Source organism: Balaenoptera acutorostrata, chromosome 5 (genome assembly GCF_949987535.1).
Source record: "Balaenoptera acutorostrata chromosome 5, mBalAcu1.1, whole genome shotgun sequence".
NCBI lineage: Eukaryota > Metazoa > Chordata > Mammalia > Artiodactyla > Balaenopteridae > Balaenoptera > Balaenoptera acutorostrata.
The window spans coordinates 34,355,490-34,378,962 of record NC_080068.1 but is presented as its reverse complement, the minus strand read 5'-3'; positions in this window follow the sequence as shown (position 1 = coordinate 34,378,962).

Below are 23,473 nucleotides of genomic sequence, written 5' to 3'. Positions count from 1 at the left end.
CGCTCATGGACCACTGTCCTTGGTCCTGAACACGAACTTTGTGCCACGTTCGGGCATGGTCACATTTCATAACCTGGAGATGCTAATGTCTCCTGTGCAGCCTCTTCTAGAAATTCTGGGTGAGGCCAAGGAAGAGGCAGTGGTAGCACAGAATGAGAGAGGGCATCAAAGAGATTTAACTATGGGGTGGGAAAAAGGATTTTTACTTAGAGTGATAGAAAAAGATTTTATCTGAACAAAAGTGTTGATAATTTGTTTTTAAAAATATCCTCTTTAAGGGAAAAAAAATCAGTTTCTGTCCTGCTATTGAAGAAACATGGCTGTACTTTATGCTTTACAGGGTGGTTTATGTTGTATAATATCTGGGTGATTTCATGTAAATTTGACAGTTACAAATTGTTTTTCCTCTGGGATGTGTGTGAGGTGTCACAACCTGCTATGCTCCGGTCCTGGACCCCAGCAGCCTGACACAGTGACAGTAACTCCCTTACTGAGGGTGTGGTTTGCCGTGATCATGAGAATGTTCATGGACCACCAACAATTCTTAGTTTATATTAAGGATTAACTGAAAAACCCAGCCAAACTGTCTACCTCCTCTCAGATATGCACTCTGCTCTTCCTTGTGTCTCTGCAAGCTTTCTCCCTAAGAGCTCAGAGTCATCTTTTATCTTACCACAATTCAACCTGCAATCTCTTGGCCTTGGAATGGGTTCAGTACGGAGGAGAGAAACCAAGAATAGCTTTTGGAAGTCTCATGACAAGGCTGACAACGTGAGTAGGTTTCTAAGGACTGTGTCTTTTCAGATGGAAACCAAACTCAAGATGTTTCTAATTCTTTGGCAGGCTGTCTCCACCTTGACTTTCCCATGCAAGGAAGTGTAAGAAGTCTATTTACAACTATTGTATAATGTAAAGGCAAATTACTTTCTTGCTATGTTTGTTCCTGGTTATTTGAGAAAATTATTTCATTTAGCCAAGAGTAAAACCTCTGAGACTTTTCTTCTCATTTCTCTGCTTGTCTGGGGAAACAGGCAGAAGTAAACAATCATGCCCTATTTTATTCCTAGTTAAATGAATTATCATCATAATAATTACCAGTAAAAACATCTGGTTTGGGCACAGCTCAACACAGGGATTTCTCAGTGCAAGGTCTGATCTCTACCATGAATTCTTAACCTTTGCTTGGTTTCTCAGCCCCTTAGATTGACCACCATACTATTTGAGCACAGGACCTTTGAGAGTTAATGCTACTTTCAAATTTAGATGAGCTATCCCTTAAGGGATGACTTTTTTGTGGTTGTTGTGGTTATGCACAATACCTTTTTGTAGGGCTTTATTGCTTGTTTAATTTTCTGTGGAAACCGTTTGCATGAAAACAGAGCTTTGCTTCTTACATCTGCACCTGGCTTCTTCTCCCAACGTGACCACCTGAGCTGATGTCCAGTTGCTGTGGAATTCACCAGGATGCCACATTGGAAGCAAGTCACCTCCTGCGGTTCGATGCTCTGAATCTGGGGAGGGAGGATAATGCTCTTGTCACGTTGAAAATGTGTTGACAATTTTGTGGTTCCTGCAATTTGAGCAAATTTTAGTTATCCGGTGAAGGCTTGAAAGACAAAGACCAAAGACAAGCTCACATATCTCAAAGCACGGTCCGTGGACAACTTCATCAGCACCACCTGGGATTGTTGTTAAATACAGATTCTGAGGTCCTACCCTGAAACTACTGAGTCAGAATTTCTGGCATGTGTATTTTTTAACACCCTCCCCCCACCCCCAGGTTATTCTAAAGGCACACTAAAGTTGGAGAACCACTGAATTAGAGTATAGGAATATTTCATCAAGCAAAGAACCCTAACCTAAGGGTTTGGGACCCTATGTCTGGAAATCTACTTGCAGATTTTGGGCACTTAAGAGACTTGCTTAATGTAACTGATGCTGACATACGTGTCTCACCACACGTGTGAGTTCTTGGCAGTGAGAGCTGCAGCTGGTTGAAGCATTGAAGCTGTCCTGGGACCCAGCCTGACAAACAAATTCAGCATTGTTACGGAACAATTGACTGAACCCTCGGCCAGGCGGGATGATAACCTCTTGCATGAGCTGTCTCGCAACCAGGACGTCCCGATAAGGAACATGGTTCTGCTGCCGAAAACTAGTTGGGAGAATTCAGGAGCGGCCAAAATATTGTGCTCCCAACCTCCCAGAATCTTTCTCACTGAGAGATGAGTGCATGACCAGGAAGGACCCTGAGTCAGAAGAAACATGGGCCAAGTAAGATGACTGGCCAGAGACAACCTGAAAACTAACCCCATCACCATAAAACCTGAGACTGTGAGCCACGTGGCAGAGAGGTTCTCCTGGGTTCCCTTACCCTACTGCTCTCCGCCCAGGTGCCCCTTCCCAATAAAGTCTTTTTACTTTGTCAGTACGTGTGTTTCCTCGGGCAATTCATTTACAAGTGTTAGAGCCCACTCTCAGGCCCTGGAAGGGGTCTCTCTTCCTGCAACTGTATTACCAATACAATGTGATACAAGCAAAAATCATGGACCAGGAATCAGGAGATGTGGGTTCCCAGTCTGGCTGTGTTGTCATCAGATGCTCAATCTTGGGACAGCCATATTTTCCATCAGGACCTCAGTTTCCAAATCTGTAAAATGAAAGGATTGGAATAGGTCTGTGGTTTTCATACTATTTTCCTCGGAGTCAAGGAAAATCAAGGGGCGAGAAGGAGCCTGAGTGGTCAAGGTTCAAGAGCTTCTCTTCCACCAGAGAAGCTCAGCTTTCATCTTTTTATACATCACACTTCCACTAAAAAGTTGTTTTTGAAAAAAGAGGTCTGCTGCTTTTTTAAAAAAAGATAAAAGCAAACTATTAGACTAGATAATCTATAAGATCCCTTGCACTATGATTTTAAGGAAACGTTTTACTGGGTCCCAGTTGGTTGACCTAGGAAAATATGTCTTCTTCTCTTTAAAACAGAAGATTAGGAAAAACTACACCAGCCACTTTGCACATCAGATCCATCTTACAAAATGTTAATTTAACATTTGCAGTTTAAAAACAAGCCAAGGATCTAGAAGTTCCATTTCTCCCAGAAGAATACGGATAAAATTTAGAATGTTTCTATCAAAGAGAATTTTGGGCTTTTCCAAGCCCAGGATATTTTATGAATAGTTAAAGTAATAGATGAATCCATAACACTGCTAGGATTTTCCTCAAAGGAAAACAGCAGGGGTTGATGAAATCTGGAATGTTTGTATGGGTTGACATTAATGGCTAATATTGGGTTTTGAAATATATGTGTATTTTCATTTTCTATGTAGGCTATATTCCACATTAATAATGGGCAATCTGGAGTTGATTGCTTTTTGAAAATATCTGCTTAATGCTTGTTTCCCCAGTCACTCTGGCTGAAGAACAGAGCCATGGCCAGCAGACAAGAGACAGAGTTGGGCCAGATCCCATCTGTCCACAGGTGAATTGAGAGACCCAGGCAAAGTCCACCAGTCTTTTCCTGCCTCACTTTTACCAACTGAAAAATAGGGAAAATATTTGCAGCTTCCTTCCTTCGTGTTAGGGAGTACTTTTTTTTTTTTAATTTTTATTGGAGTACAATGTTGTGTTAGTTTCTGCTGTACAGCAAAGTGAATCAGTTATATATGGACATATATCCACTCTTTTTAAGATTCTTTTCCCATATAGGCTATTACAGAGTACTGAGTAGAGTTTCCTGTGCTATACAGTAGATCCTTATTAGTTATCTATTTTATATATAGTAGTGTGTATATGTCAATCCCAATCTCCCAATTTATTCCTTCCCCCTCTTGCCCCCCTGGTAACCATAAGTTTATTTTCTACATCTGTGACTCTATTTCTGTTTTGTAAATAAGTTCATTTGTACCGTTTCTTTAGATTCCACATATAAGCATATCATATGATATTTATCTTTGTCTGACTTACTTCACTCAGTATGACAATCTCTAGGTCCATCCATGTTGCTGCAAATGCCATTATTTTGTTCTTTTTTATGGCTGAGTAATATTCCGTTGTATGTACCACATCTTCTTTATCCATTCATCTGTTGATGGACATTTAGGTTGCTTCCATGTCCTGGCTATTGTAAATAGTGCTGCAATGAACATTGGGGGTGCATGTATCTTTTTGAATTATGGTTTTCTCCATAGGGAGTTTTTTTTGTTTTTGAAAGTTCATGGGTATGTTAGTCTCCTAGGGCTGCCATAACAAAGGACCACACATTGAGCGGCTTAAAGAACAGAAATTTACTTTCTCATAGTTCTGGAGGCAAGAGGACAAAGATCAAGGCATAGGTATGGTTGTTTTTTTCTAGAACCTCTCTCCTTGGCTTGCAGATGGCCTTTCTCCCACTGTGTTCCCATGAGGTCTCTCTCTCTCTGTCCCAATCTCCACTTCTTATAATGACATCAGTCAGATTGGATTAGGGCACACTCTAATGACCCTGTATTAACTTAATTAGTTCTTTAAAGACCCTGCTCCAAATATAGTTACATTCAGAGGTACTGGGTGTTATGGCTTCAACACCTGAATTTTAGGGTGACACAATTCAGCCCATAACAATGGGTTAATATGAGTACAGAACTTTGAGTTATACTGAAGAATTACTAAGCATTAGTATTGTTATTATTACTATTATAAGGTTGCCATTATTAGGATGCATTTTGTCCTAAATGATTAATTTCTAATCTGGCCATCTGGAATGCTGATCTCTAGGTTTCCAGAACAGAACCAGCCAAATCTGGCCCAAGCCTGGAGTGGAGAGCATGTCAGCACCTCCCTTGTAAGAGGAGTCCAGGTCACGAGAGTATAATGACCCGGCTTTGCAAGTTGCTGGTTTTTTAAATTCTCCATGCACTGATGTCATACACCTGTCCATCCAGCATAAGGTATTTCGTGATGAGACCATTTAAATTTGATTTTGAAGTGGGGGAACAAGTCATAAAATCTTTTTGGAATATATCAAATAAGTAATAATGGCTTTTCCAGAGTCAGGATTTGAACAGTGGGACAGTATGTCACACTTTGATTCATACAGGAAGGATAAAAATATCCCAACAACAATGGGAAATTATGAGAAGTGTCTACTGAGTCCTCATTGAAAGCCAGTGGGGCTGTGAAGGGAAATAAATGTATATTGAGAGGCTACCTTCTGCTTGCATCTGCAAGTGCATGTCTTCCTGGGGCCTGGGGCCGGCACCTACTGTGCTTGATAAATGCTGGGTGATTGATTAATAGAAAAAGATAAGCTGGATATGGGGCTGCAAACCGAGACATTTTGCTTTTCACATTTAAAGAAGTCTGAACCTAAACCTTCCTGTGTCATAATAGCTTGATTTTAGAGCAGGAAAGGGAAGACACCCCCTGGCACTCAGGAAAGCCTGTGGACTCAGAGTTAATGACAGTCATGGTTAGTCTGTACGTCCAGTCCTAGGAGGACTCACCCATGTGTCTAGAACAGTTCAATGCTCACGAGCACCCCTTTCGACTCTGATTTTGGAATTATTCTCTTGGGTGTGTCTATGAGTGGATGAACTCTGTGCTGTCCATTGGCCACTTTTCCCTGGGTCAGTATGGGTCAGGGGGTGGAGGGTTGGGTAGTGCTTTCAACACCTTTTCACTATCAGGACACATAGAGAGAATGATGCTTGTAGGGCACCCTGGGATAACCAGGTATGTAAATCAGGGTCCAGTTCAGGAAATCAGAAACTGCTCTAGTTACTGTAACAGAGAGAGTTATTCTGTTACAATATAGGGAATTAGTTAAACAGGCATTAGGACTGAGAAGGGAACCCACATGGGGGAATTGCTGCTTCTACCTCCAGGCTGGGGAAAGGAGGAGAGATGCTGCGATGATCAGACCTGGCGCTTGGAAGAGAGTCCCCGAGCGCTGGGACCAGTCTTCAGAGGAGGGGGCTGCAGATCAGTGGGTGCTGTCAGCCGAGGAGCTCAGAGGAGGGATGCCAGGGTGCTGGGAATCTGCTTCCTGGAGGGGCCGTGCCTGGCTGCTGCCGCTGGTCCTTCTGAGTGGGTAGGAAGACACGGTCTGGGCGGGTGGGCAAGCAGAAGCTGGCTCCCACTGCCAGGGTGGAGGTCAGAAGCCGATGCTAGGTCATCAGTGGCCAAACAGCCAGCAAACAGGCAGGAGCAAGTCCTCTTCCTCCCCCTGCCTTCGGGTCTCCCTCTCATGCTCCGTGGGGTTAGAACCTTCCGGGCAGTCACCTGTAAAAGGAGGCACATATTTGCAGCTCCCCGGCACCAGCGTCATGGGGCAGAGTACGGAGGGTGGCTTTGGAATCTGGAGACATCCAGGGCTCCCAGGTCTGGTAGCCCAAGGTGTCTGGCTACCCCAGGTCCCACCCTCCTGTCTGTCTGGGTGGGGGATCAAATCTCAGCATATTTATAGCCCATTGGGTGTTAGATCCATTGGGGAGTTCTGGTTTAAGGGCATAACTGTCAGCAAAAACAGATGAGCCGGGGTTTTGGGGAGAGGATGCTGCGTGGGGAAGGAAGGGGGACTTGGCAAACACCGTGAGATGAGGAAGTGTCACAGGGCCCAATGGGGGGACAGAAAGAACACAGTGTTTGAACATGTTTGACTGCCAGAACTAAAGGCAGGTTCCAGCCCTGAAAGCTCCCCTGACCTGGGGCAAGCTTCTTAACCTTCTTGAGCTTCATAGAGCTGCCGTGAGGATTAAATGAGATAATCCGGGTAAAGTGCTTAGCTCAGTGCTGGTCACAGGGTGAGCATTCAATAAGCGTTGGTCTCTATTATCGGAGAATTTGTGAAACTCCTTCATCCACTCTCCCGGTGACCGTGGTGACTCTGCACACACGTGATGACTCATTTCCTCATTCGGACAGGTCTGTGATAACCCAATTCTGCATTGGATACACTTGATCTTGACTGGCCAGTTAGAGACTTCATCCTCCCTTGCAAAGCTGGTGGGGAGAATGGGTCCACACAGGGTCATTTCATCCTGACGGATTGTCTCCCACTCTAATAAACAGTGTGGCTCTGCCCATGTGGCAAAGTCAGCTCCCCTGGTATCTGGGAGCTCAATTTTCTATATGGTTAGAATTAGTGCCATCGTACCATGTTTATGAACAGTGATGCTGGAGCAATCATTACTGAGTACCTTATTACTACTCTTGGCAACTGTGGGCATCTAACCAAATATGTGATTACACATGGGCTGGCTTTATGGTTCCCCTTGGGAGGCACCTGTCTCCAAGGCCATGTGGTGTTTTTAAGACACCCCAAGTCCAGGGATGCCACCCATGGGACCGGCACAATAAAATCCACTGCAGACTGTGAGCAAACAGTCCAAATTTATCTCTTGCTCTTGGTCCTATGGCCCATGCCTGTCTCCCATACCCAGCTGCTGTCCTTGGACTTCAAGTTTTATCCTCGGCCTGAACAGTTGGCACCTCCCTCATGTTACCTGCTGCTTTGCCCTAGATTTGATGCTCTCATCCCTGACCATGCTCTCCTGGATTCTGGCTCTGTGCAGTAGCTCTGCTTGGGCCAGTTAATGTGTGTATGTACCTGGGCAGGTACCCAGCTGGAGATGATCTGCCTTGTTTATTTGAAGATAACTAACATCTCACCATTAAAGATACGTTGCTTTAGCCCAAGTTATAGAGCTTGGGATGGTACTAGTTTTTACTTGGAGAGGGGGAAAGAGTTTCACGATGAAATCATTTGGGAAACACTGGGCTAACCATGGTTAGACAGGTTCCCTTCACCCCAAATCTTCTCTGAGCTGTTAAGGTGTTGACTTTAACTGTGAACCTCCAAGAAAGAAAGTGTGAAGTAGTTTCCCAATATTATGTAATCATCAACTCTTTTTTTTAAATTAATTAATTAATTTATTTATTTTTGGCTGTGTTGGGTCTTCGTTTCTGTGCGAGGGCTTTCTCTAGTTGCGGCAAGTGGGGGCCACTCTTCATCGCGGTGCACGGGCCTCTCACTATCGTGGCCTCTCTTGTTGTGGAGCACAGGCTCCAGATGCGCAGGCTCAGTAGTTGCGGCTCACGGGCCTAGTTGCTCCACGGCATGTGGGATCTTCCCAGACCAGGGCTCGAACCCATGTCCCCTGCATTGGCAGGCGGATTCTCAACCACTGCGCCACCAGGGAAGCCCTCAACTCATTTTTTTTGAGGCGCAGCACTTGGGACTGGAACGTATTTCTGGGTTAGGGATTGACTTTTTCTTGTGATCTCTGTCTCTGTCTCTGTCTCTCTTTCTCTTTCTAGGTGTCTTCTTTCTAAATAAAAATATCATATGGTATCACTTATATGTGGAATCTAAAATATGACACAAATGAACCTATCTATGAAACAGAAACAAACTCACAGACATAGAGAACAGACTTGTGGTTGCCAAGGGGGAGGGAGGGTGGGAGGGGGATGGATTAGGAGTTTGGGATTCGCAGATGCAAATTATTATATATAGGATGGATAAACGACAAGGCCCTACTGTATAGCATAGGGAGCTATATTCAATATCCTGTGATAAACCATAATGGAAAAGAGTATGAGAAGGAATATATATATGTATAAGTGAATCACTTTGCCGTACAGCAGAAATTAACACAACATTGTAAATCAACTATACTTCAGTAAAAAAAAAAGAAGAAGTACTTCTGGAAGGAAATATATATCAAGTCATGATCACTTTAGGGAGAATTAGCCCAATTAGTTTCCAAGCACCCTGGGTTTTTGCTGCCCAAAGACCCTCAGAGCTGTCTCTTCCTTTCCATCTCATCCTGACCATCTGCCTGGGCTTGGCCTGGCAGGTTGCATGAAAGAGGTGATTGGAAGGGACTGATGGGGGAGACCTGGCTCCTGAACCACCTCACCTCACCAACCTTCCAATTTATTCCTTATTGTGTTTCCTCAATTACCAAAATTCTGACTTTTCTGTCCATCTGTTGTGTCCTCCAGCCCACCCATTATGGACAAGGATGGGCTTCTCTGGCTTTCTGCCTGGTCTCCCCTTCCTCATCCCCTTCTTTCTCAGGTCAGTTTGGATGGTTACTGATATGGTTTGGTTGAAGAAAATAGAATATTTGTGATGCAAGGGGTCCTCGTGCTGATCCATACTTGCTTCGTAATTCAGGAGAAAGAAGAGGGGTGAACGACATGTTAGTGGCTGCTGACTCCCAGGCCAGTGCTTTTTCTCCTTGAACTAAGCTGCCCCCAGGACTTATTAATCAGGACTTTTTATTCTGTATTTTTAATGCTTTGACATTTGGGGCCTTGGTAACCCAGAGAGACTGCCTCTCCCGGGGCTAGCTAATTCCTAGAGATAGCAAACAACTCACCTGTCTTGCAAACATGCCTCGTAAACCAACCAATCCAGAGCTCACAGCCCAACCACATCCTAGATAAGACTCTCATACTGCAGGATACTATCCACATTCCTAATACCCCAGAGCCATGTCCCAGGCAACTAGGGACACCCCTGTACCCCAGAGCCTGCTGAAATTATTCAAACAGTCGATCTTAATCTTGCCTACCTGACTCACCCATTCTTTCCCATGGAAACCACATTAAAAGCTGCAGCCCCAGATTCCCTCCCTCCCTCTGCCTAGTGACCCTGGTGCTTCCCCTGTGGCCCTCTCCTCTTGGGATCTGTGAGTGTAACAAACTCTCTTTTCAATGGCAGTTCTTTCCTGATATGTTGGTCTTACCATACCTGAATAATAATAATAATAATAAACCCTTATATTTAAAAATACAGCTTGGTGCCAGGGAATTGGCTGTACTTTTGGAGGACACAGAAGCCCTCTGAGGTTTGGGCATGTGGAGGCCCTGAAGAAGGATCTGCTGGTGGCAGAAAGCTGTTGTGTAAGTGAGCCTGCTATTTCCCACCCTTGGAGGCTGATTCCCTGAGGGAGGCCCTGACATCACCACCCCTAGCCCCAGAGGACCACTCTTTAGGGTCCAACACTGACAAAGCCACAATTCTTTTGCCTTGTGTGCTTTCACTCAAGCCAGACAAACTGGGATTCTCAAAGGGAAATTGACTTCAAAAATAAGGGAAATCAAAAGGAAAATGCACCAAGAAAAAAAAAAAAACACCAAAAAACCCACTAACACACATATACACGTGAACAAGAAACAAAAAAATGAAACAAAAAAAAAAAAGGAAAGGAAAGGAAAGAAGGAAGGAAAAAAAAGGAAGGAAGAAGAAAAAGAAAGAAAGGGAAAGAGAAAGGAGAAAACCTAAGAACATCTGACTTCAAAGCTCTGGGCTGCAGCCACTTTGGCCATGCTCCATCTGGTCCTTTCAGTCCATGAGAGATCAGCTGTTTATGGATGACGGTGAAGCCCCCCTCCCACAAGTGCCTCTAGCCCTCCCCTCCACCCACAGCTACATTACCGATTAAAAAAACAGCCACATTATGGGGCCCATTTGTCAGTCACTTCTCCCTCTTTGGATGGGGCCAAGGCAAATGAACGCTGCACTCAGATATTGCATTGGAATGTAACTATTCCATTCAGCCTGCACCCTGACTTAGGGCCACACCCTTTCCTGTGGCCCCAAACCACAGGATCTTCTGGGCTTCATCTGCTTCCAAAACTGTTTCCTGCCCACCAGCTCCCGTTTGTCTCTGACCCTTTAGTTTTGCCTCTTTGTAGGCCTTCTCTCTGATTCTCTTGGACAAGACAACCCAACCCTGGCTTGTCTAACTCTGGCCTGTAACCTTGACACTCTGGAAGACCCTGCTGTAGAAAATTGTCCCCAAGCTCTGATCCAGGCTCCCAGGACACTGCTGAACAGAGCCTTAAACTCTTGAAGGTCTAGAAGGGATACTGTGCAGAAACCATGTTATTAGAAGCTATTTGCTAAGTCCTTTGTATAGTAAACAAACATCATCACTCCAGCCAAAAAAAAAAAAAAAATTAAAATTAAAATAAGTTAGAAAAGGAAGAAAAGGTGGAAGGACTGTGCAAAGGCAAAACAACAGGCTCTTTGAGGTTATGTGACCCTATTCATAACTATAACAAATATTTCTTCCACTGAATAAATATTTATTGAGCACCAACAATGTGCTGTGTACCATGACTTCTAGGCCCTAGGGATATATCAGTAGATTAAACAGAGGAAAATCTCCATCCTCATGGGGCTTCCATTCTACTGGGAGGGGGAGACTGGTCCTAAACATAATAAATTAGCAAATTAATTAGCATATGGAAGATGGTAGGTGCTAATGAGAATTAGGAGGGCAGGAAAGGGCATTAAGGCTCGCTGGGGAGCCTGCAAGCTAGGCTCTTAGAAAGAGCGTTCAGTAAAGGCCTTAATGAGAAGGTGACATAGCAAAGACTTAAGGGAAGTGAGGGGAGAATTCATGCAGATATTGGGGCAGGTGCTCTAGGCAGATGGTTCTAGAGGGGCCAGTGCAAAGGCCCTGAGGCATTCAAAGATAACAAGGAAGCCAATGGCTGCAGCAGAATGCCTGAGGGGAGATTAATCAGAAAGGGATGGGCGGGGGTCCCGGGTCATGGAGAGTCCCAGGTCATGGGGGTGGTAGGCTTTATAAGAACTTTGGCATTTACTCTGAGTGAGATGGGGAGCCATGACCAGCTTTTGAACAGACAAATGATGTCATCTGACTTATATTTTGAGAGAACCACACTTTTAATTTATTGAACACTTCGGATGGTGCCAGGAATTATGCTAAACACTCTACATGCACTATTCTTCCAATCTTCACGGCAACTTTTAGGGCAAGATTCTATTATTATAATCTAAACTTTAAGAAGTGAGGAAACAGACTAGAGAACTAAGAAACATGGCCTTAGCTAAGAAGTCAAGGGGGCTGGTTGAACCCCAGCCTTCCTGACTCTAAAGCTAGAACCCGTGACCACCGCCTTGTGCCTTGGGGAGGCTGTGGATGGACTCACCATGAGTTGAACCCATTAGACTTCCATGCCCCCTCCGGCCACCTTGTTGGTCATATTCTGAAGAGCACAATGCCGAAAGTGAAAATGGGACCCAACCTCAGTTCTCTTTTTGCTGTCTTTGCATGAAGGACATTTCACCCCTACTTGACTGAATTTAAATCTTTCTCCTTCACATGTGACCCATTGTAGTTCAAATTTCATACTCATAAGCCCAAGCCCATGAAGTCGGTTCACCACAAAGGCACTGATTGAAGCCAAGCATGTGAACATTGCTTAATAAAATGCCTCTTGAAACTTATGGGTCAATAGGCCCCTGAGGTACACATATGACACCCTCCCCCACCCTGTTCCTATCTGACTGACCCAGCTTGGGAGGGAGACCTCCTTAGCACTCCAGAAAGAAGGGCAGATCATAAGTCTCTCGGTACGCCTCAGATTCTCATAGTATCCCAGCATCCTTCTCCAAGTGGCTTAAACTGGTCTTAAATTGGTCCCTTCTAAATCTAAAACATGGTCTACTGAGTGATGCTTGGCTCATATAGAGCCATTTGTGTGTGCCTGTGAGGTGAGTGTTTAAGTAAGGGCAGGGAGAGTTGAGGGTTAGAATTTGAAAAAAGCAGTTGTGCTGAGGAAGGTGTGGTGAGGAGCTGGGACAAACTCAAAGGGCTTCATTTTGCAGCCTCTTCTGATGGGCAACTCTGTGACCCAAGACTTTTAAGCAATTATGAGAGCAAAAGCTTCATTACATTTAAAGTGCTTCTGCACCTGTGATATTGTGATTTATAATAAGATGTATGTATTTGGTCTTCGTTCCCATTGCTGGCACAGAGTTCCTAAAACCACTGGAATTTCCTAAGTAGGGAGAATAATTAAGATGTCTTTTGTTATGTTAATAAGGCGACCTTTGGAAAGCACCCAGGTAACGTGAGGATGGGGGCTGGGTGCCAGGGGACCCAACCACGTAATTAGATGGTTGGACCTTTTAGTCCCTCCCCAAAGACTGGGAAGGGAAGAGGGGCTGGAGGTTGAATCAATTGCCAATCGCCAATGATTTAATCAATCATGCCTATGTAATGAAACCTCCATAAAAACCCAGAAGGATGAGGTTCTGAGAGCTTCTGGGTTGATGAACACGTGCAGATTCAGGGAGAGTGGTGAGCCTAGAAGGCAGGAATGCTCCTCACCCTTTTCCCACACCTTACCCTAAACACCTCTTCCATCTGTCTGTTGCTGAGTTACATCCTTTCATAATAAACCGGTGATCAGGAAGTAAAATGTTTCTCTGAGTTCTGTGAGCTGCTCTAGCAAATTAATCAAACCCAAGCATGGGAACCCCTGACCTGTAGCTGACTGGTCAGAAGCCCAGGGGACAACCTGGACTCGTGATTGGTATCTGAAGTGGGAGAGGGGGCAGTGTTGTAGGACTGAGCACTTAACCTGTGGGATCTGGTGCCATCTCCGGGGAGACAGTGTCAGAATTGAGTTGAATTGCAGGACATCTAACTGGTGTCCAGAGCATTGCTCAGTGTGTTAAAAACACACACACTGAAATTGGGTACAGAATTGTAACACCTCACTGGGGTGAGAGGTCGTGGGAGTGTACAGGGCAGGAGAAACTCTAATTTGTGGCAGATCAGGCTCAGGTGAGACTCTTCCCAGCGCCATTTGAACAAGAGAAGGTGGACTTCTCCAGGGGAGAAGGGCAGAGCCCCTTCCCTGAAGGAGAGTCTGAAGGAGAGGGCGGCATTCATCCAGGCCACTGTGCCAAGGGCCACTGTGGGATTCTAAAGGAGCAGCAGGACCCTTCTGCAGATGTTTCCGTGTTACCTGTGAACTTGACCTTCACCCGGGCTTTATTCCAAGAGCACTCTTGCCCAAGAGGCAGGAGAACGCCTTGGGCTTTGGTGAGGAAGCATCTGGCAACAGAATGAATACCAACCAGGCTGGGGTGGGGTGGGGAGCGCCACCCCTGTGGAGCCTCTGGCTCTTAACAGGCTTGGCTGGAACATCATCCTTTCCGGCCAGTGTGTGGGCAGCTTCTGTCTACATGGGCACACTTCTAGTGTCTACACTACCCTTAAGCGTGGAGCAAGCCTGGGCCCGATGACTGTTTTATTTGCAGCTGCATCTTTCAGAGGAGGAAGGTGGTAAGGGCTTAGGAAGTTTGAGTGAATCTGGAGAAAGTCGGATTCCTGGAGCAGAAGGAGAAAAGGAAGCAGCTTGAAGGGAGCTGCTGCTTGGGGGAGGAGTGGGTGGGGATGCTGACCGGACCACAGATGTTGCCACCTGTGTGAACTCAAGAATCACCGGGGCAAACATTAGTCAGAACTCAGTAGCACCAGTCCCTTCAGAAAAGATGATACTTAGACCATTCATTCTTTTATTCGGCAATTTTATTTATTTTGCATGATTATCCATCAGGAACTAGGAATGGAGACATATACAGTCCGGTTTCTGCCTTCAAGGAGTTTGCAGTTCAGAGCAGTGCTGTCCAATGCACCTTCCTGAGGTGCTGGAAATGTTCTCTAACTCTGCACTATCCAATATGGTAGCCACTCGCCACATGTGGGCTACTGAGCACTTGATATATGGCTAATGCAATGGAGGCACTGAATTTTAAATTTTATTTAATTCAAATTTAAATTTAAGTAGCCACACATGAGTGGCTACTGTATCGGACAGAGCAGGTTTAGAGGAGAAATTGATTAGGATGCTTTGGCTGTGAATCACAGAAGACACAGATCAGAATGGACAGGAAGTCTAGAGATGGGGTGGTCCTTGGATTGATTCAATACAAACAGCATCAAGGATTCAGGTTTCTTCCATCTTTCCTTTCTGCCTTCTTCAGCATGTTGACTTTGTCCTCAATTTGTTCCCTCATGGCCACAAGACAGTTGCCACATCTCTGCCCACAACAGCATCAGTGTGAGAGTTTTCTTCCTGTGTTTCTCTTGCTAAGAATAAACACTTCTTAGAAGCCCCCGCTGCCACTGCCCCAGCATTTCCCCTCTGGTCTCATTGATGAGATTTATCACATGTTGGTTCTAAGATGGATACATGACTGAATGGCCATCACTGGATGGAGGCAGCAGGGTTCACTTCGGAGTCACATGGCTGGACTGCTGACACTGAACACGGGTTGGGTAGAAAATCGCAAGGGCTGGCCCAGCATAGATTCTAACATGTACGCAGTTCTAACACACACAAACAATAAAGGGTCTAAATGACCTATGAATAAAGTGGTCTGGGAATACAAAGGAGGGAGTGGTAAAGTCTTCCCAGGAGATTTAGAAAAGATAACTTTTGAACTGAGCCTTGAAAAATGAGATTAAAAATAGTCACTTGACACAAGCATGGATGAGCTAAGCTCTACCAGTAGGTGAGGGGGTGGTCCACATTTCTCTACATGTAAATTTCTTCAGAGAAATGATGGCATCATCCTGTGGCTTTCTCAAGCTATTCTTCTTCTCCTCTTTCATTTCTTTTTTCTCTAAGGAGATGGAGAGGGGGTCTCTTGAACCAGTAGCAAAACACATCCCTAATTTCTTGCTCCATGTGGTCACCGTCTATCCATCCATTCATCTACCTCCCTGCACACTCAATCCTTCTTTGATTCAACTTCCTTCTCTTGGAAGATCAGAGATGGAGGAAATTTGGCAAATGAGAGGCAATGTACAGAATAAGCATGAGACACACATACACACCCCTTCAGGAGACCCCCGGTAAATGAAATCTCTGCCCACCAAAGGCAGCCATAGCTGCTAGTGGGTGTGATGAGGCAGTAGAGATGTATCTCAATGACTGGATGAAGTTTTCAACAGTCAGGCAGGTTGTAGTAAAGGAAAACCATTAGCAATAATAATAGCAAAGACGGAGGTCTGCCCCAACTCTCATCATTTTCATCTTGAGCACCCCCAGCTCCTACCCTGAAGATGGCTCTATCCCATCACTGGTCAGGGGCTGAGCTGTCTCTGCCAGCCAGGCCTGGGGCTCATCTACATCCTCTCCAGGGAAACCAGCCAAGGATATGGCCATGTTCTGCTTCAACTGTGGCGTCTCATGAGCCCCATCATACCTTGGGTTGGCAGCTGAGGGATTTCCCATCCATTAGTGAGACATTTGAGAGTAAAAGGGGTCCAGAAAGGTCATCGACGTAATTTAAGACATTTTCCTCTTGATGTGCATGCATGGGCACACATCCACGCATGCACACACAGAGCTGGAATACTAAGGGCTGTCAGAGGATTGCTTCTCTCGGCTATTGCTTTTTCTCTCCATTCACTAAATTTTGCTGAGAAAATGTGGATGACTGAGAAAGAAGAAATAAGTGGTCTGATTTTGGGGAATAGAGTGTGAGGGAAGCTATTATGCCAACAAAATGTTGAGAGTCTTCTAATTTTTAGCCAATTGTTTAAAAGACGACAGATGGTAATGTTTATGAGATGTATAATTCAAGGCAAATCTGTCCAGATAGAGAAAATAAAGCATCTTTAACTTAGCTAACAAATGTTGAGCTGCATTCAGATAAATAAAACCAACCAAACCCAAGGCACATAATTGCAACATTGGAGAGATGGAAAACAATCTTTTTTTTTTTTTTTAAATAAAAGAATGATACATACGAGAATGAGGAGTTGGGATGTTTCTATCCTTTCCTGCTGATCAGTTATATTATCAGTCACAGGTGAAGGCAGAATGCATCCCCAAATCCTGAATCTTTCTTTAACAACTGTCTAACTCTTTCCAAGGTCATGCTACATATCAGTTTTTCAGTTCTCCCAACTTTTTGTTTTGAGCCAAATAACATGATTTTTGTTTCATTAATATTTAAGAGTAATTTAGATTGTGCCAGATGATCTTAAAGTTCATTTAACTCAGCTTGAAGATAATATTAAGCTTTCTCCCAGCATAATCTACTACCATAAATGATAGTGTCATCTGCGTATAAATGATGGGCTGAGTATGATAATGAATAGCAAAGATAATCAATATAGAAAGATAACTGCACTGGATTCCAGATAAATCTTTCAAGGATCCATTATTCTGCTTTCAGAGTTAAAGATGTATTGTTTTTGTCCAAATCTTCTAAAGAAAACAGAAAAGGTTTTCATGAAATGAGTCTTTTTTTATTTTGGGGGGGGGGGGAATGTCCACAAATTATACATGTACTGTTTTGCAGATACAATAATTAGAGTTCACACAGATCATTACTTTATTGGATTGAACAACTGTCTCTTGGCAATTGCTGCTGCTTCTCCTTTTTCTTCTCCTCCTCCTTCTCTTCCTCCCCACTCCTTCTTCTTCTTCCTTCTAAAAATGAACACTTTTAAATACTGTTTCACTTGGGACTGGCTTGAACCCTTATTTAATTTGCCATAGGCCTATGGAATGCCAGCCCATGATACCATCTAGGGATATCCTTTGTAGTCTAAAAATATTTGATTTTAATAAATCGTATCTTCCCTTTTTATTGACCTAGAACTTATTGATATCTCTTATTTGAATAAAATACAAACTTTGGATAGCTATGTGTCAAATTTGATTTGTAAGAATTAAGGACATATTTTTCTCTCCTAAGAGAAGAGACTATTTTTAAAGTCAAAGAGAAAAAGCATAATAAGGAGGAATGTACAAAAAGAAAAGCCAGTGCCAATAGACACGAATTAGTCTGTGGTGGTTGAAGACAGAGGCCTATGGCTGCAAATTCAGTCCTATTTTGTCTTCTGAACAGATGCTGGGCAGAATTATGCAAAATGGTGATTATTCTTCCTTCCCTTCCACCTCTCCTTCCTTTCTTTTATCTCTGATGTCCATCAGGACTCCCCCAAACACATAGGGGTCTCTAATCCACATTAAGGAGTTCTGGGAAGTGCTCTTGAAGTTTTACAGCTGGTAGAGAAGGTGGGGTTTGCTCCTGGATTGGGAAGGAATGGTTTTTCCACTTTGCAGAACCAGCAGGGCCAGTCACTGTTCTGGGTCCAGGAAGATGGAACAGATGTAAAACATACCAGGGAACATGCCAAGAAACTTCCTGTGGGCCTGGTTTATCCATGTATCTCCTCCCACAGCCCCTGGGAGGTAAAAGATACCTGATATTTGTTAATGGAATGAGTGAATGTAGTCAGAGGAAGTCTGATGTAGAAGTTGAGAGCTTACTGCTCCTCTACACCATTGGATATATTCAGGCAAGCAAACAGCCCTTCTCTTCTGGGACTCCCTCCCCACCCCCTGCTCCCAGCTTTGCGTGTACTTAAGGAATCACTTCTTTGACTTCACAGATTTGGAGAGAAAAGACCTTGAGAAGGAAAGCCTGGGAGGCAGAGTTGCCTGAGAGGCAGTGAGTGAAGAGGAATTATGGGGACTCTAGGTGTGGTGGGGAGAGCTAGGGGAAGAGGAACTACAGGGACTCTAGGTGTGGTGGGGAGACCTAGCGTAGAAGTGAAGCCAAACTGTTGTGCAAACCTCACCCTGCCTCATGTCTCCATATCTTGGCCTCGACTGTACTTTATGTCTAGAATGTTCTTGTTGGCCTAGCGAGTTACTAGTCTTCTTCCTTCAAGATTCTGCCCCAACTGTCACCTCCTCTTTGAAGTTTTCTAATCTTTTTTGGTAATATTAAATCTTCTTTCTTTGCCTCTCTAGTACTTTGTATATAACTTTATTAGCACTGGATGTTTATCTCCAGGTGCCTGTCTTCTCCACTAGATTGTGGACTCTGAAGGGCAAGTTTTGTTTCTCTTGATTTGTCCTATGCCTAGCACAGTGCCTGGCACATAGTAGACACTTAAAAGGGGTTTGCTGAATGAGAACAATGGCACCTTGAGGTGGCAGTACGGAAAGAGTGCTGGCAGGCCGCCCTGTACAATTGTATAGGTTGTGCACCTCACATCTGTATGCTGTGACTCAGTTCTGGATCCTTAACATCAGGCTGGAAAGATGGGGAGCTTAGGGCTTGGGAAAAGGATCATCTCAGAGCCTTCTCTGTCCCTCTTCAACTTGTCTCCAGGGCTCTAAAATGACATAAGTTCTCAAGTGTAACACATTTTCCAGGACCAGAGGGCTTCCCAATTTCCTTTCAAGTCTCCCCATCTGTGGCTCTTTTCTTGGTCTCCCTCAATAGACATCTCCATCTTTCACTGTCTCAATAAATAAATGCCTTGGAGTGTCTGGGTGTGTTTTCACTTAAGAACAGTATTGAGACCAGATCTTCTCCTGCTGGGATCATTTGAAGAGACTAGAGAGGAGGAAATCCTTTTGCCCAGAGGGGAGGGAGGGAGGAGTGAGACGGAAGTGGAGAAAGTTGCAGAGAAAATAGTTTAAAGACCAAGGCAACCTCCTTCAATAATTGGCCAGGGGCCTGCCCTGTTAGCTCTGTCTTGGTAGAAAATGAGTGAATGTACACAGGCGGACCAGAGGGACGGCCAGGTTCTGACGACAAAGGGAGGGAGGCTGAGGCTGAGGGCGGTTCAGCTCCGAGGGCAGGGCCACGCTGGGGGCTGGTTGGGGAACCCGCACAGAAAAGTGGCTCTGCCCTTTGAAGCCCTTTTTCACTTGTCCAAGGGTCTGGCCACTAGGGTAATCATCTCATAATGCTCATTGCTTCCTCTGAGGTTGGTTTATCCTATTCTAACGATGATCATAGCAACATATCACCCTAACACGTTTCCCCATCTTTAATGGTCACAGGTTAATGGTTGGAAAGGTGCCCAGAGCGAGCCACAGCCCCCTGCAGCCCTTGTCTCCCCATGTGGCACTCATCATGGTGGTACTTGCTGTCTGCTCTGATTGGGCATCTAAAGCCCGTGGAGTGGGACTGCTCTCTTGGAACCGAGGAGGAGATGGCACAGGGACATTGGTTTCCTTCCTTGGGGTAGACTGTATTCTTGGTGGCTCTGCCCCAAGCCAGAACTTTCCCTCTTGAACATAGGGTCTCCTTGGAGGTAAATTAAAAAGCCCATCTCAATAGGCAGAGTCAGTGGTAAAAAAAAAAGTCTCCTTCTGAAAGAGTCAGAGCAGAGGGTGGGGGCTGGGCATATCGAGAGCGGTGGGAGCTGGGGAGATCCGGCTCAGTAAGAGAAGAGCTGAGGGGTAAGGCCGGTGGGAAGCACACTCCCGGCCCGCTCTGTGGTTGCTCTCCTCAGTAACGCGATAGGAGGAAATCTCTAGCCAGATTTAGGAAGCAGATACGGCTGACTTAACTCATAATGATCAGTAAATTAGGCAAGTGTGAGTCTAGTTATGTAAAGATCTTCTCCCTAAGTACGAGCCATAGTTCTCCAACAAGGACACAGTCAGGCTGGGCTTTGTCACCTCCTGTGCCCCACATTATCATCCGCTGCTACCGGTGGGAAAAATGATCTCCTCTAATAGCCAGCCTATGAGGTAGATGCCACTTTTACCCCCATTGTACAGATGAGGAAACTGAGGCAGAGTTGAGGGCAATAGGACATAAGAGAACAGGAATTTGAACCCAAGGAGTCTGACTCCAGAGCCTGAGCCCTCACCCATGGCACTAGCCTGCTTTGCCATTTTCCAATAAAACATTTGTTTAGAATCAATTTAAGAGTTTTATCAGGGATCACTGAGAGCAAAAGCTTCTCCTTCTGGATCCCTGGATATCTTCACTGGTGCTCAGATATGGGCACCCGCATTTTTACTTACTGAGTAGGGAAAAGAGAGGGTCTTCAGATTTATCATCCGTCTGGGGGTGGTGCTGGTGGTGGGAAAACCTGTACTAGCACCTCAGTAGGAGTTATGCTTCTGCTCCTAAGAAGCACGATTCCTTCTCCCCTTGTCTCATAAGCTCCGGGCTCTGTCACCCAAGATCTGCTGCTCATTTTGCATACCGAGTATCTGCTGATTATTGATTCATCTGACACTGAAAAATGCCCAGTGCTAAAAGGAATGCTGGGTCTTTCAATCTGCTCTCTCCCTCCCTATTTTCTTTATTGCCTGTGTTCTTACTTTATTGAAGGAAACATTCCACTACAAAAACAATATTAATGGTTAGTTCTTTTAATGTCCTAGGCACCTTTCAAAGAAGAACTCATCAAACTTTGTCCAAACCCTGTCAAGGGAAACATGACCACGTGAGAGATGAGATGCCTGAACTTGAACGAAGGGGGCGGGGGAAGGGGGTAGGGGGTGCAAACCAGAGGCGGCGGGGCACTGGCGGAGGGAACAGTTCACACCGCACCTGAGACTCTTACCTTGGCAGCACCTTGCACGCCTGAGACATTTTAAGCCTCCCAAAGTCCAGGCCACTCCCTGAACTATTAAAGCAGAATCTCTGGGGGAGGGACCCCAACAGTACAGCTTTTAAAGGCTCTCGTGTGATTCCACTGTAGGCTTCTGATTGCCACACCACAACTTATTATGGAGGCGGGGGGTGGGCTTCTATAAGAAAATGGCCCTGCCAGCCAGCTCACACATGAACCCCCAGAGTGGGTTCCGTGAGTCCTTTACTTGGGCTTTCAGTCACATCTGATATTCATGGTGTGTTACTTATCTGTTACTGCATAACAAATTACCCCATACTTAGTGACTTAAAACAGCCAACATTTATTATCTCATAGTTCCTGTGGGTCAGGAATGTGCAAGCAGCTTAGACGGGTGGTTCTGTCTTGCAGTCTCTCATGAGGTTGTAGCCAAGATGTTGGCTGAGGCTGCAGGATCCCCTGGCAAGATGACTCCGTTGCATGGCTATAGGCAGGAGGCCTCAGTTCCTCACCATGTGGGCCTCTCACAAGGCTGCTTGAGCGTCCTCTTGACATGGCAGTTGGCTTCCTCTGGAGTGGGTGACCCAAGAGCCAGAACAAGGAGAAAGCCACCATGCCTTTTATGTCTTAGTCTTAGTTGTCTTATACCATCACTTCCACCACATTCTGTTTGTTAGAAGTAAGTCACTAAATACAGCCCACAGTTAAGGCCAAGGGGAATTAGATTCCACCTTTTAAAGGGAGAGAGAACAAAGAATTCATGGACTTGTTTTAAAACCATCACAGTGGGTATTGGAGATTAGTGGTTTTCCTCATTTTACTCATCTTTTTTCCCAGATGGAGGCCTTCATCCTGGGTTCCAGAGATGCATCATGAAGCCAAATGCACAGCCAGCAAAGACAGTATCCCCTGGTCCAGATTCCTTCCTTCTTCTCTCTTTCATTCTGGTCCTTGACTCATTTGCCTCCGCAACCCCACAGTTACCCTGTCCAGCTTCTGCTTTCTCTTGTCTGGCCTCAGTGTGGATTGTCAGTCTCTTCTCAGTGTGGTTCTGCTGCTGGGGATGGTCATGAGGGTAGGGATGCTTTGGACCAGGAGGGAGGAGGAGGTCAGTGAAAAGAGGCCTTCTCTGTGGTCTGGCCCCACACGCAGCCCTTTTCCTCAGTGAATCATAATCTCCTGGGAGCGCGTCTCCTATTATGCTAATGGAGTGTTTGTCTTATTGCCAGACTTGAATGACATTATACAGGGTCTGGCCTTGAGCTCTTGGAAATTGGAATTAGAGCAGGAGGGAAGGATCTTGTCTACCACATTTGAAACCTGGATTTTAAGTTAATTATACATGATTAGCATAATTTAATTACACTTAGGACAGAAGTTTTCAAAGTGTGTTCTAAGGAACCTAAGCTTCTATGAAGATCTTTGGGGAATTTTGCAAATGTTTTATTGAAAATTTTTAAATACTGTATGTCTTAAATTGTAAACAAATAATATATTCTATACCAGCTTTTAACAATCACCACATAACCTCGTGCCTGCCAACCTAACTTCATGTGTCTGAGCCCAGATATTGGAATAAAGCTTTTCCCGCTATCACTGTTAACTAAAAAGTGTCTTGAGTTTGCAAAGCAAACAGTTTTTTTCAAAACCTGTTAACATTTGCAGCTCCTCATTTGTGGGAATCAGTCTTTCCTCAGGATTATACAATCAAAACAAAATGCTAAAATAAATTGGATGCTTAGAGTGGTATGACTTTGATTTATGACCCTAACTCCCCATTTTAAATTATGCGTTGCAAAAGTTCTCCATTATCTCCCTGATTGACTTCTAATAAATAAAAGTTATGAATTAAAGCCTATAAAATAAATGTTTAATAATAATTTGACCATTTTAATCTGTTTTCTACATTAGTATTTCAGAATGCTTGCCGTTGCAAATTACAGAAAACCCAACTCAAAATGGCTTAAAACAATAAGAGGATTTGTCATCTTACATAAAAAGAAATTCCAGGGTTGGTGGATTTCATGGCTCAGCAATATTGTGGAGGACCCAGGTTCCTCCCATTTTCCATTCTGCCTTCCTCGGAGTGTTGACCTTGGTCTAACTCCCCTCAAAATGGCAAGATAGTTGCCATCGTTTTAAGTATCCCATGTACACATGGAAATATCCAATGGGTGGAAGGGGCAAAGAGTCTCCTCTTAGGAGCAAGTAATTTTTCCCAGAAGCCCCTGAACAGGTATCCCCTGACATTTCATTGCCTAGAACCTGTCTAAACCAGTCACGGCAAGGGGAAGGCCCGCCAT